The 14,336-nt window shown below is 33.3% G+C and overlaps 1 protein-coding gene across 11 annotated transcripts in view; it reads right to left on the bottom strand.

The window, feature by feature from the left end:
• Window positions 1-14,336, bottom strand: part of PIK3C2G (phosphatidylinositol-4-phosphate 3-kinase catalytic subunit type 2 gamma) — a 510,504-nt gene that overhangs the window by 350,873 nt on the left and 145,295 nt on the right. For 2 of the 11 annotated variants that reach the window (XM_070619229.1, XM_070619246.1), the window contains exon 1: window positions 7,776-7,859. The exons of the other annotated variants lie outside the window; for them this stretch is intronic. The gene's annotated coding sequence lies outside the window, so the exon portion shown is untranslated. Of the gene's footprint in view, window positions 1-7,775; window positions 7,860-14,336 lie in introns of those variants that run through there. 11 annotated transcript variants of the gene reach the window in all.

Here is a 14,336-nt window from a genome sequence, read left to right as displayed (position 1 = left end):
TCCCTGCGAATACCAAATACCTTGGTAGCCCAGAACTCCAATCTTTGTTTCTTCTACTCAGGGAGATTGCTGTTCTGTGTTTGGGCTCCATTCTTAAATTGGAAAGTGACCCCTAGCAGAAAGCCAGGCTGAATGTAGATCTCATTTTGTGTATTTCCTTTCTTTCAGTGATCACAACCCTGAGTTCTCTGTTTTCCAATTTTGTCCAGTTTTGTGGTTATTGCCTGAGAATTGCAAATCTGATGAAAATTATTCTATCATGGTCAGAACTTAAAGTCCCATATCAGGTTAATTTTTATATCTTTTTTGACAACTCATCTTGGTTGACTAGTTCTCTTTAAAGGTAGAATAAGAATAATGCATTCTAGGGGGCCAGCCCCGTGGCCAAGTGATTAAGTTCGCGTGCTTGCTTTGGCAGCCCAGGGTTTCATGGGTTGGGATCCTGGGCGCGGACACGGCACCACTCATCAGGTCATGTTGAGGCGGTGTCCTACGTGCCACAACTAGAAGGACCCACAACCAAAATATACAACTATGTGCTGGGGGGATTTGGGGAGAAAAAGCAATTAAAAAAAAAAGTTTGGCAACAGTTGTTAGCTCAGGTGCCAATCTTTAAAAACAAAAAAAGAAGAATGCATTCCATATTAATCTTCTATGGTTGTTTTAGAATCAAATAAAATAAACTTTGAAAGACATAGCCCTCTCCACAAGTGATATAACTTCCGAGTAATTAAAATCTTGTCTTCAATATAATTAATCTTGTAACTTTTCATAAACGTACACATTGTAAGTAACATTGACTTAAGTAAAGAAAGAGACTGCAATTCTGAGAAAGAAGATAACTTGGAGGATAATGTACATTCATCAATTTTTCTCAAGCTTTTTCAGCAAAGTTACCCTATTGGCAAAGGAGTCTGTGCAGTCCATAGCAGGTATAAAATTTATTTAAGATGTTATATTTTGTCTTAAAATTGTATGCATACGGTATATAATTATGTCGAATTTAATTAAAATATAAAGTTCCCTCCTCACTTCAATTTTTGATCAAAATTGAGAGTCACGATTTTGCACTGTATTAATTTTACAGATTCAGTTGTAGCTGGTACATAAGCAGCTGTACTTGCTTAGAGAATTGTAGTAATGTGTATTTGCCTGAGAACTGGAAAGACTGATTTGAGTCTGAATATTTGGTCGACTTAATTCCAAATGTTAATATTTGAAAGAGTTGTATTTCATAGTTTTTTAACTCAATGTTCCTTATATTCAATTTTCTGGGAACAGGTCTAATTTAAAACAAATTTAAAGAAAAATAAGTGTAATTTACATATTTTCGTATAATTGAGTAAAGTTTGTTACGTTCGGAGATGGACTATTAGTAGTGATATTAATACAGGCAAAGTGTCACATGTAATTTTGGTACCCCCAGTCTTCTTCCTTTAAGATAAATTACTGGTTTAATTTGCAAATATACTTTCAAATCCTTACAAATGGGTGTGGTGTGTATATTTCTATAATGCATTGAAATTGAAACTACAGAGAAGTTGTAGTTTAACCAAGACCAAAAGATTATTAATTTTGAATAATCCAAACATTTTTGTTACATATCTCAAGAAAAACAGATTTAATATAACAACATGAATATTCAAATATGTTAGAAGGGGATTTTACTCTTGATCTCAACAGCTGTTTTAAACTATGGAGCACCTTAGAGTTAATTCCGCAAAAGTAAGATGAGACACCATGATACAAGTGCTCCACTGAATATATTTTACATGATGCATCTCAAATATGCTTTCTAGTCAGCTTGTAAAACTGTCACATACTTACAGTAATATTAGAGATGCATTTGTGGTTTGTGTAATGTAACAACTGCTAAACAACAATACTCAAATGACAGATAACTCTCAGAATAGCAATGCTTATAAGTAAAACTTTTGATTCTTTCAGAAAACTATTAGTTGACAGTTTAAATGACCTTTGAGTTTCTAAATATAGTTTTCCTTTGTCCATTGAATAAATTCTTATTGCTGATAGAAAAAAATTAATGTACTGGAAATAGTCACAGTCTCCGGCAAGATCATAAATGTTCCCAAACTGTCTCTCCATAGGAAATGGATCCATTTACTGTAGTCAGACTTTATTATCTCTATAATGCCACATACATTTTCACTAGGCAAAGATTTCTTAGAACTCTATTTAGAAAATTCAAGAATTAACGGAATTCTCCTTTCTTCCCTGAAGAAATTCTTTTTATGTCTCTTCTAATTTTCTACTCTTTTTGCAGCTTCTCCACATGCAGGTCAAGGTTTTTATAATCTCTGATATATTTTTAACAAAACTTCCATAATTAATTATCTGATTTTGCTTATATTTTGCATACAGTACAGTTGCGTAGCATCAAATATTATTCAAATATATTTATAAATGACCTTTATTGAAAGTCATAAAAGAAGTCGGTATACTCTTGTATAAAACTGGCCTACTTTTCTAAAATGTCTTGTTATATTTCTGTCTATTTTGTTTTAAGGCTGCAAATCTAAACTGTTGTGTTGCTAGTTTTCCCAGGTAATGTTAGGGTATGGACATAGAAAAATATTTAGTTTTAAATGCTATCAAAGAAAGGGCAGCAGGACATTTATTTGGTTTGAATACTCACTCTGTGTTTCCAGAATTTCAGTTAACTTGAACGTTAATGAAAGCACCTCTGCTTTGTTTCAGATGGAAGCAACCTGGATTTCCAACTATTCTAGAGCGCCACCTTCTGGAAATGAAATGCTTCTCTAAACGTCAAGAAGCAGCTCGTTGGGATTGTGATAGAATTGTGACTTGATACTGAGAAAAATCATACCTCGTGAGAAATATATATTCCTTTCAAGCAAATATCACATTCCTATCCCCATTCCCTTGGGGATTAGAGTTAAAGAAGACACTGATTTGTGCAAATGCGGAATAAGTGAAAGATTTCTTGACTGCTATATTAGGAATAAAATTCTGTCAATTTTACTTTTTCCCGCTTGTTAAAACTAAATTAAAAAGTTGTATGCTTCCCTGATATGTGGCATTTTTACATCTAGCAAAAGTATATAGAAATATTTAACACTGTTGTTAACACGATTAAAGACAAGTGAAGCCTTAGCAGTTCCAGTTAATAATACATTCTAAAGCTAATTAATGAATATACATTTTGTTTGCCATAAGACATAAGACAATCAGTCTTTTTTTATGACTGATTCTAACTTCATCAAGTTAGTCAAACTTGTAATTAACTAGAATTCAGATTTAAGTCCAGGGCATGCCATAGCCAAGAAAACAATATTTTCACTCTGATAGTATTAAAAGGTTTTTAAAAGAACTATTGGTGTTTCTGAGGTTTCAATTTTTTAGCAAAAATCAGCTGAAGATTTTACAATTTCTAATTCCTGTTTTATCTTCTAATCCTGGTCACTTGAAGACTATAGATATATAGTCTAGCCAGATAATCTTAATGGTATCATGCAAACATTTGGCTAAATTTGGAAGGAGAAAATTTATTGTACATGGGCAACTATTCCTGCCCATGGCAGATATCACTACCTGATCTTGGTTCCATCTCTCACTAATCCAGGAAATATTATATTCAATACTTTTTTCCAAACAGTTATTATTACTAGAACAGAGCTCCTTTATGAGAGGAAGCTTACTAGAACTAAAACAAGGATGAAAAGGAAAATGCTTGCAGTGCAAGTGGGAGACAAAGATGAGCGAGAGTAATATTAATTTTAAGGGAAAAGTGGGAAGATAGTTGCTTTATTGATATAATTTTATTTGGCAAATAGGGCTGAGAGTCTCAAACTATCTTAGTTAAACTCCACCATTATATTCATTCTTTGAAAGGAATTCTTCTTATTTAACAGGAAATGCCAGCAAAAGCTCAAAAAACATAATACTCCACCTGTCATTAACAATTTTGTCATGTTTAGTTTTTTAAAAAATCAGTCCCTTTAGGAAGATCTTTTCCTGGGGGGGAGTGGGAGAGAGAGAGGCAGACCAAATTGTTGAGCCCATGTGTAGTTCAAAGAAAGCAAAACCATAACAAGAGAAAATAGCAGATTGATTACGTTATCTAGGAAGAAATCCAACAAGCTTCAAGCCTATTAGGTGCCAGAGACTGTTTTGTGTGCTTAGGTTACAGAGAATCGGTGCTGGAGTCCTAATAACAAAAGCACCTCATCAGATCAGAGAGATTTACATAAAAGGAAGTGGTTGGAACCATTTCATTGAATTGATTATTGTCTGTAAGTAGTCCAGAAGAAAACAATTAAGGGGAACTTGCAAATAAAACAAAATTCCCTTGAGAAATAAATTTAAAACCAATACATAATGGGTCAGAGCCGAGATAAAATAAATCACCTCAAAGAGACATGACAAGAGCAAGACATGCCCCACAGTATTGTATTTATATGTAGTATATGACCTTAATATGTAACGAAGATGTTGATCTTAAGGATGATCGGTCAGAAATAGAAACAGAAAAAGCAGCCATGGAATCAGAGTTGAGGGAACCTATCCAAATATTGCCCATGGTGATCAGTACAGCTTATTTTAATTGCAAGTTGGTTTAGGAGCAGAGGGAGGAAAGAGAGAGAGAATTTACATGTTTATATACTTCAAAACTTAAGGGGTACAGTTGATTTCAGACACTGCCTGATCTAAGAATTCAATACTATCATCAGGACTTGATCTTTCTTTCTTCCTGTCTCACTCATCCTTTCCTCTGTGTCTGCTCCATTCTTAGGTGCGCTTGGTAGCTCTCAGGTACCACTTCCATAGTTTACAACCTAGGAAGTTAATTTCTGCTTCCCACCAATTCTCACTAATTTGGATCTCCTTGATTCTGATTCTCTTGGCTCCCTCTCTCAAATAGGGGTTGAGCATGCCACAAAAGAGATGTGCACACATCTTGGGAGAAGAAACTGGAGACTTTTGAGTATTATAATTCCATAGTCTGCATCTGGGTTTCCTGGATCTCTAGTTCTGGGAGATATCAGATGTTCAGCCTTCCTTCTCTGCCAAAAAAAATTCTATTTGTGAAACAGGGCTTATGAGATTTCCCTCCAAGACATCAAGAATGAACATTGGCACGTTAAAAGCTGTGAGAAGTCCTTCAGCGAGGAAGCAAATTTCTAGAATTTATTGAGTACACATTATGTTTTATACAGAATGTCATTTTTCTTCATCAGCTCATTGTGATATGACTTGGGAAATTCTGGGATAGATGATCTCTAACATAAAAATAAATGATTCTCACCATCTTAGTAGATTGCCATTAAATATTCAAATTATAATATTCCTCTTTTTCTGCTTCAGAGTCTGCCAAGCAAACAATTTTGATTACAATTTGAGTTTCTATAAAAGTCAGCCTGTGGGGAGAGAATGTCCTAGTTTTGACCATTAGAGAATTTCAATCTGCGTGACAGTCATATTGTTAATGGTAAATTGCTAAATTGGACTCTGTTTTATATATCAGTCATGTAGCAGAATGCTGGAAAAGTATTCAGACGAAGCCTAACAATTTTATGATATAATATTGAAATGTAAGTAAATCTTTCACCAGAAGTAGTTTTCTTTTCAGTGTTTAATTATATTACACTGACTTCAAAAAAATGTAAAATGCAGATGTTAACTTTGAGTTAAGATGGGAATTCATTGGAAGTAAGAGGTAATAAAACTTAAAGAATAAAGCACTGTGTTTGTTGAGTAAGAAGTACTGCCACTGAACTATATATTATAGATATGCTTTTTACTTTTTCTGTAAGCGTTTTCCTAAATTTTTGGATCACAGTACCTTTCCAATCAAATATTTTAAAATGCAGATGCTCATTTAATCTCTTATAATACTGTTCAGTTCACCTTTTATCATTTGATCCTCACAAACATTCTGTTAATAAGGCTGAGCAAATGAAGTACATCCCCTTTATAGTTGAAGAACTGAGAGCCAGAAGGAGTATAGGATTTGCCTGAGGACACACGGAAAAACTATAAATCTGGAAATCCTATCCAGATCTTTGACTTCCAAAGGAATATTTTATAATAATCTACCTTGTTAAATTAAAATAAAAAGATACTGTGCTTTCTTCCTGCCCAGACACCATCAATATTATGTATTATCTGTGCTACATATTTTGTATTTAATTCCATATTGTCATACATTGTTTCTGAATTGTGTTTTAAATTAATGTTTATTGTTACAGAGGTAAATGTCCTAGGACAGGACTGTCTTTTCCTTAGTTATTCTCCACAGCTGCAAGCAACTGATAGCATTATAGCAGTGTTAAAGACGTACCTCATCAAATAATGACTGGGAATCCCAGGACTTTCCTGATTTGAAGTGTTAACCAGACGACTTTAAAATCACTTGTAGAAAGATAATGTAAGATATCAGAGAAGATGATCTGATACACGAGTCTCCTAGATTAAGGTAGTTCTCAGTGATCCAGAAATCAGGTATAACGTAAGCTCAGAATTCCGCTAAAGTAATGTAAAGTTCATGCCTACCAAATCTTCTATTTTATGATACCCTTTTAGCAATCCACCAAGAACCTCCAGAATTCCAGTTTGTTATACTACCTAATATATTAGAATCTGTAATGTCTCTTTCTAATACGCGTTTGACCAGAGCTGATTAAACTGGAATTATCTTAGGCTTCTTTTGTTTTCTTTTTGGGTTCTGTTACTAACTTCTGATTATCTTCTTATTTCTATTGATTGGCAGTTTTCTATTTTGTTATATACTATGGAATTTGGGAAAAAATATTTTTCTTGCAAATATTTTCTTTAGCAAATAAAGTTATTTTGCTTGATTCTATATGTTTAATTTACCAAGATCACTTTGACAGCTAATATTCTTCTATCACTATTTTTAGCCTGAACGCTTGTAATAGAGCCTCTGTGTCTCACAGTGATTATCACACTGGACCTTGAACTATAGTTGCCACTTTGTTCTCTCCTACTGAACATAAGCTCTTGAAGGCAGGGATTCACTTATAATTTTCTTGATATTTCTTTTATTTATAGTAAGATCTAGCACTAACATACTCAGAATGTTCAACACATTAATGAGTTTATGAGCGTACTTTAAATATTATCAAAATGACAGATTCAGCATAAGGGCCAGTGTTATGTTAGAGTTTCTGAATTTGAAATTCTATGTGAAAATGCAAGAACCATAGGAAATGGCTATACGCGTTTAAAATGAAAGTTTCATAAACTAGAAGATGAAAAAATCTGAAGTGTTGGCTCTGTAGGAGGGACTTCATTATCTTCCGCTGGTTTCTTGAGGGCTCAGCACTCATTCTTACTAATTATTTTTCAACTGAACACGCTACTTGTGACTAAAATGTCTACAGTTATCTGGGTTTTTACTTTCTATTTTACCTCTTTCTTTCTTTAAATTCAAATTCTTTTTTGGACTAGATGGAAGTCAAACCCTGACCTTGACCCTATCATTTAACCTTTCTAAGTTTTACAGTCCCGTATCTAAAAGAACAGTTTCAGACCAAGATCCTCAACAGTTAAATGATTATATAAAGTATTCTTGCTTTACTCTATTCTCTCAGTAATTATTATCCATAAAAACTATCCCAGAAATTTAAAAAAACGTACATTGAAGAAAACTTTGCTTATGGGGATTCTAACTCTGCTTGTGAATTAATAATTCTTACAATTATTCAGGCATTTCTATAATTATACAAAGACAGAGAGTATTTTGCAACATACTGTACATTTGTATTACTTACCCTATATTTTCTTCTTCATTTCTCTCACCGTGAGAAATGCAAACAGGGTGAGCTCAGAAGCTCATTTCATGTGTAATGATTCACTGCAACACTGTGAAAGGAGTTTTGTTCCCCCTTGGTTTTATCTTATCAGTTACTACAAACAAAATCACATGTTCCCATGCTTTATTTGAGCACCTTGAGTGACTGGCATGACAACTATCAAAATCATTTTCTCCAATCTCTTCTGTTAACTCTTACTATTGACACATTTAATTTATACAACTAAATGGCGACCATTAATAATCTAGTTGTTTAATCCTCGCTCTTTCACTAACTCCCATGGCATGGACAAGGGCATCAAGGCTATAAAAGGACGTTCATAAACTTCTCTTAGAACTTTATTATTATTTGAGATTCTTACTCTCTTTTCCTGTCACTCATATAAAAACTGAAAGTTCCATTGATAGTTTAGTGGAGTTGGAATTAAAGGCATATCTTGTAGCTTTGTAATATACTTCTCTATAAGGAGATCACTAGATTGATTTGTCTCTTAGAGAATGGAGTGAAGGATAATGGAGTAATTCTCAAAACTTTTTGGTCTCAAGAATCTTTTATCCTCTTACAGATAAAAACCACTGAACAGCTTTTGTTCACATCGGTTATCTCTATTGGGATTTACCATATTGGAAACTAAAATAGAGAAACATTTAAAATATGTGTATAAATAAATTTTTTCTCTATATTTATTTTTTCCGGCTTATTTAGATATAATTGACATGCAGCATTGCGCAAGTTTAAGGTGTACAACATGTTGATTAAGTACACGTATATTGCCAAATGATCACCACCATAGCATTAGTTAACACCTGCATCATGTCATCTAGTTACTACTTATTTTTTATAATGAGAATATTTAAGATCTACTCTCTTAGCAACTTTCAAGTATATAATACAGAATTATTAACCATAATCACTATGCTGTACTTTGGATCCCTAGAACTTATTAATATTATAACTGGAAGTTTATGCTCTTTGACCAACATCTCTTTCTTTCCCCCACATCTCAGCCCCAGGAGCTACCACTCTACTCTTTCTATGAGATCAGCTTTTTCAGATTCTACATATAAGTGAGATCATATTGCTTTTGTCTTTCTCTTTCTGACTTATTTCATTTAGCATAATGCCCTCAAGTTCCATTCATGTTGTTGAAAAAGGCAGGATGCCATTTTTTTCTCATGGCTGAATAATATTTCATTGTGTACACCACGTCTTCTTTATCCTTTCATTCATTGATGGACTCTTAGATTGTTTCCATTTCTTGGCTATGAAATGGGAGTGCAGATTTCTCTTTGAGGTCCTGTTTTCATTTTCTTTGGATTCACCCAGAAGTGGATGATATGGTAGTTCTGTTTTTAGTTTTCTGAGGAAACTCCACACTGTTTTCCATAGTGGCTGCATCAAGGTACATTCCCACCAACAGTGCACAAGGGCCCTCTTTTCTCCACATCCTCACAAACACTTGCTATTTCTTGGCTTTTTTATAAGAGCCATTCTAACAGATGTGAGGTGACATCTCATTCTGGTTTTGATTTGCATTACCTTAGGATGATTAGTGATGTTGAGAACCTTTCATGTACCTTTTGGTTCTTTGTCTCTGTTTAGAAAAATCTTTATTCAGATCCTCTGCCCATTTTTTAATTGGGTTGTTATTTTGCTATTATATTGTATGAGTTGTTTACATGTTTTAGATATTAACCCCTTATCAGGTATATAATTTGCAAATATTTTTTCCCATTGTGTACATTGCCTTTTCATTTTGTCAATGGTTTCCTTTGCTAGGAAGAAGCTTTTTAATTTGACATAGTCCTACTTGTTTATTTTTGCTTTAGTTGCCTTTGGCTGGGTGTTAAATGCAAACAATCATTGGCAAGACTGATGTTAGGAAGTTTTTTCCTTACTTTTCCTCCTAGGAATTTTATGGTTTCAGGTCTTATGTTCAAGTCTTTTATCCATTTTGAGTTGATTTTTGTGTATGGTGTAAGATAGAGGTCTAGTTTAGACTTTTGTGTGGGGCTATCCAGTTTTCCCAACTCCATTTATTGAAAAGACTGTCTTTTCTCCACTGTATATTCTTGTCTCCTTTGTTGTAAATTAATTGACCATATGTGCATGGGTTTATTTCTGGGCTCTCCATTCTGTTCCATTGATCTATGTGTCTGTTTTCATGCCAGTACCATACTGTTTTTGTTACTATGAATTTGTAATATAGTTTGAAATCAGAAAATGTGATGCCTCTAGCTTTGTTCTTCTTTCCTAAGATTGCTTAAGGCTATTCAGAGTCTTTTTTGTTTCCATACAAATTTTAGGATTGATTTTTTTATTTCTGTGAAAAATGCCATTGGAATTGTGATAGGATATTTTGATCTGCATTGAATCTGTAGATCATTTTGGGTAGTATGGAATTATTAACAAAGTTAATTCATTTTATAGTTTTCGGTGTATAGATCATTCAACTCTTGGTTAAATTTTTCCCAAGTATTTTATTCTTTTTGACGTTATTATAAACAGGATTTTTTTCTTAATTTCTCTTTCTGATAGCTTGTCATTAGCGTATAGAAATGCAACTTTTTGTGTGTGTATTGGCTTTGCATCCTGCAAATTTACCAAATTTGTTACTTAGTTCTAACGGTATTTTGGTGGAGTCTTTGGGTTTTCTGAATATAATATCATGCCTTCTGCAAATAGAAACAATTTTACTTCTTCCTTTCCAATTTGGATGCCTTTTATTTATTTTTCTCACCTAATTTCTCTGGCTAAGACTTCTAGGACTGTGTTGAATAAAAGTGATGAAAGTGGGCATCCTTGTCTTGTTCCTGATCTTAGAGGGAAGATTTAAACCTTTCACTTTTGAATGTGATGTCAACTGTGGGCTTGTTGTATATGGCCTTTATTATGTTGAGGTATGTTCCCTCTGAACCCAGTTTGTTGAGAGTTTTTTATCGTGAGTGGATTTTTAATTTTTTCAAATGCTTTTTCTGCATCTATTGGGATAATCATATGATTTTTATCCTTCATCTTGTTAATGTGATTTATCACGTTGGTTGATTTGTGGATGTTGAATCATCCTTGCATCTTTGGACAGACTCCTACTTGATCATGGTATATGATCCTTTTAATATATTTTATTTTTCCAATATTTTCCTAAGGATTTTTGCATCTATGTTCATCATGGATATTGGTCTGTAATTTGCTTTTCTTGTGGTGTTCTTGTCTGGCTTTAGTATCAGGATAAAGCTGGCCTCGTAAAATGAGTTTGGAAATATTCCCTCTTCTATTTTTGGGGGATAGTTTGAGAAGGATTCATATTAATTCTTCTTGAAATGTTTGGTAGAATTTACCAGTGAAGCATCTGGTGCTGGGCTTTTCTTTTGTTGGGAGGTTTTTGATTACTGATTTAATCTCCTTAAATAGTAACAATTGGTAACAAATTATTCTATTTATTAGTATTTGTGGGAGTATAATTGATTGTAGTAGTCTCTTATGATCCTTTATATTTTTATGGTATCAGTTGCAAACATATTAATTTGTTTTAAAACAACAGTATTAAATTACTATGTAAAAAAAATTAATACCATATTTTATCAAAAAATAAATATATTATCCAAAAACAAAAAAAATGAGAAAAGTGGCATTTTTTCATATTTTTTCAAAACCTATTAGTGTCTAGTTTAATAGAAAACAGATAGATTTTGATAAACTCTTCTGCACTCAATCTTTTATGATATACTGTTTTGAATCAGGCCTCCTTCAAATATGTAGTTGGAAAACGAGAAATATTTTACTATTCTTTTCAAATCAATGTGGATATGGTTCTTTGGTACTACACCAAAACACATTCAGTGCAGTTTCCTAAATGTTAGTGCAGTATGGAATCGAGACCCTGTTAATGAACCTTTCACATACTGTTACATTAAAGTTCACGGTTTTATCTTGTAATGGATCTTTTACTCATGCATGACTTTTTAACATCAAGCATTGTTTATCTGATTTACTGAGTTAAGCATCTGTTCCAAATGTTAACACATTTCGTTATGTAATATCCAAAACAAATTCTATTTGTTAATATCCCCACTGAAATAAGTTTAAGAATTGGTAACATAGAAAGCTCAGATTGGTGGGTACACAATGTTTTCAAAATTTTAATTTTTACTTCAAAGATTGAAGTTTATTACTGGCAACAATTAGTTGTCTCCTTTGAAATGACAAGTATACTTCGTTCATTTTTGAGAATACCAAATACTCAATACCTAAGTTTGAATAGCCATAGTTTCTCTGTCAATCATTCTTACAAGTAAAAGTGACATTCTTTAGAAAGAGGGATAGTTCAGCTTTCAATTTAGACAATTGCATATTTGCTTTTCCTTGAGATAATCATTATATTTTGATATATAAAAACATACTTTATGTGTAATTCTCATTTAATTATACAGAGTATTAAAATAACAGTTTTTTTAAAGATTGTATTTTTCCTTTTTCTCTGCAAAGCCCCCCCGGTACATAGTTGTATATTTTTAGTTGTGGGTCCCTCTAGTTGTGGCATGTGGGATGCTGTCTCATCATGGCTTGATGAGCAGTGCCATGTCCACGTCCGGGATTGGAACTAGCAAAACCCTAGTCCACCGCAGCAGAGCGCACGGACTTAACAACTCCGCCACGGGGCTGGCCCCTAAAATAACGTGTTTAAAGCTTGAGATTTTATGAAAATAGTGATTATACACTTTCATCAGATTTTATAAAAAAATAACTTTTACTGCTCTCGTTCTTAATGAATCTGATTTTTTTTACTGTCTCTATGTGCCAGTGAAGAACGTAATAACTACTAGAACAATTTAGTGCCACTTTCTTGATTTGTTATAGCAGTTTTACTCACACTTGCTTTTCTGCCATGAATACAAATGTCAGCAAAGTGAAAAAAGAAAATAATGTTTTGCATTTTTGTGAAATTATTTTGACCTCGTGGACCTCCTCAAAGAGTGTTTGGGGCCCCCTAGTTTGTGTATGGCACTTTGAGAACCACTGATCTAGTGAAAAGAGCTTCCATCCTGAGTTAGGAGACCAAATGGATAGCTCAGCTTTGCAAAAATTATTTCGTAATTTGAGCAATTTATTAAACTCTTAACATCCTAATCTTAGTTTCTTCATCTATAAAATCTATACAAATTAAAAGGTTAATGGTTATTCACATACTTTAGAATACTAACACATTGTGATGTTATTAGAAAACGCATATGAGTACTTGAGTGTATATATATATATGTGTGTGTGTGTATGATATACATATATCATAATATATAGATGTAAGCTGGGCCTCATCAGAACTAACAAAATAAATGGTTTATCCTAGAGCCCACAAAAGGATTAAATGTGATAAAAATTTCATCTACTTAATTAGTGGAGCTTGCCTTTTTTTTGTTAAAACATAATAGTAGATACTACTGATAATTCCAAAAAATTACGTGAAAGTCGGGTAGTGTGAGTTTGTTATATATACATGGTAACTTTAAATTATTTCAATAATAATGGTTAGAAATGGGATTACATTAGGGCAGAATGTTATTTTTCCATTTTTTATTTAATTAAAAACTCAATTAGAGAAATCTATTCTTAAAATACATTAAAATCTCGCATTAAAAAATGTAATAGCATCCTCAAATTAACTGAATTCTGTTGCTAAGTAAGGATAATTATTAAAAGAAATTCCTAAAACTTCTGTCTTTGTTAATAATGCACCTGTTCCCTTCTCTTTATAGATCCAGGTAATAATTATCATTTTTCCTTTTGTGGATTATTATAAAACACACATTGATTCAGTAGCATCATTTGGAGAACTTCTTATCACTTTATAGAGCTATAATTGGTGTTGATAAGTAAAATTAGCTTGAACTCCCAATATATACCATGTGAATATACAAAACTCTGCAATATTTCTGTAAATATTGGTGATGTTCTGTGTACTTCTACTTTAGTAATCCTTCTGGTACCGGGCTCTCTCTATTCTGCAGCAGGATAACTCGGCTGTGTTTGAGCAGCTTCCTCACTGTCCATTAAAATTCATTTGCACCACTGTAGTAAATTACAGCAACAAAACTATTTCCAAGGGCCAACTTTGTGGCTGAGTGGTTAAGTTTGCATGCTCTACTTCTGCGGCCCAGGGTTTCACTGGATTGGATCCTGGGCGTGGATCTAGCACCGTTCATCAAGCCATGCTGAGGTGGCATCCCACATGGCACAACCAGAAGGACCTACAACTAGAATATATAACTATTTATCGGGGAGCTTTGGGGAGAAGAAGAAGAAGAAAAAAAATTGGCAACAGGTGTTAGAGCAGGGCCAATCTTTAAAAAAAAAAAAAATTTCCATAAACTTGTCATTTAAGCTAATGCAAAAATCTATCCCTTATCCCCAAAACAATTGAAAGTGCTGAATAACATGGATTTCTCATCTGAGATCTTATGAAAGACAAGAAATTCCCAGTGGCATACAGAGAGAGGGGACAAAAACTAGGTCTGAAAGCACACA

Source organism: Equus przewalskii, chromosome 5 (assembly GCF_037783145.1).
Source record: "Equus przewalskii isolate Varuska chromosome 5, EquPr2, whole genome shotgun sequence".
Taxonomy (NCBI): Eukaryota; Metazoa; Chordata; class Mammalia; order Perissodactyla; family Equidae; genus Equus; species Equus przewalskii.
The sequence above is the reverse complement of the archived record's forward strand: the minus strand, read 5'-3'. Positions and strand labels throughout refer to the sequence as shown.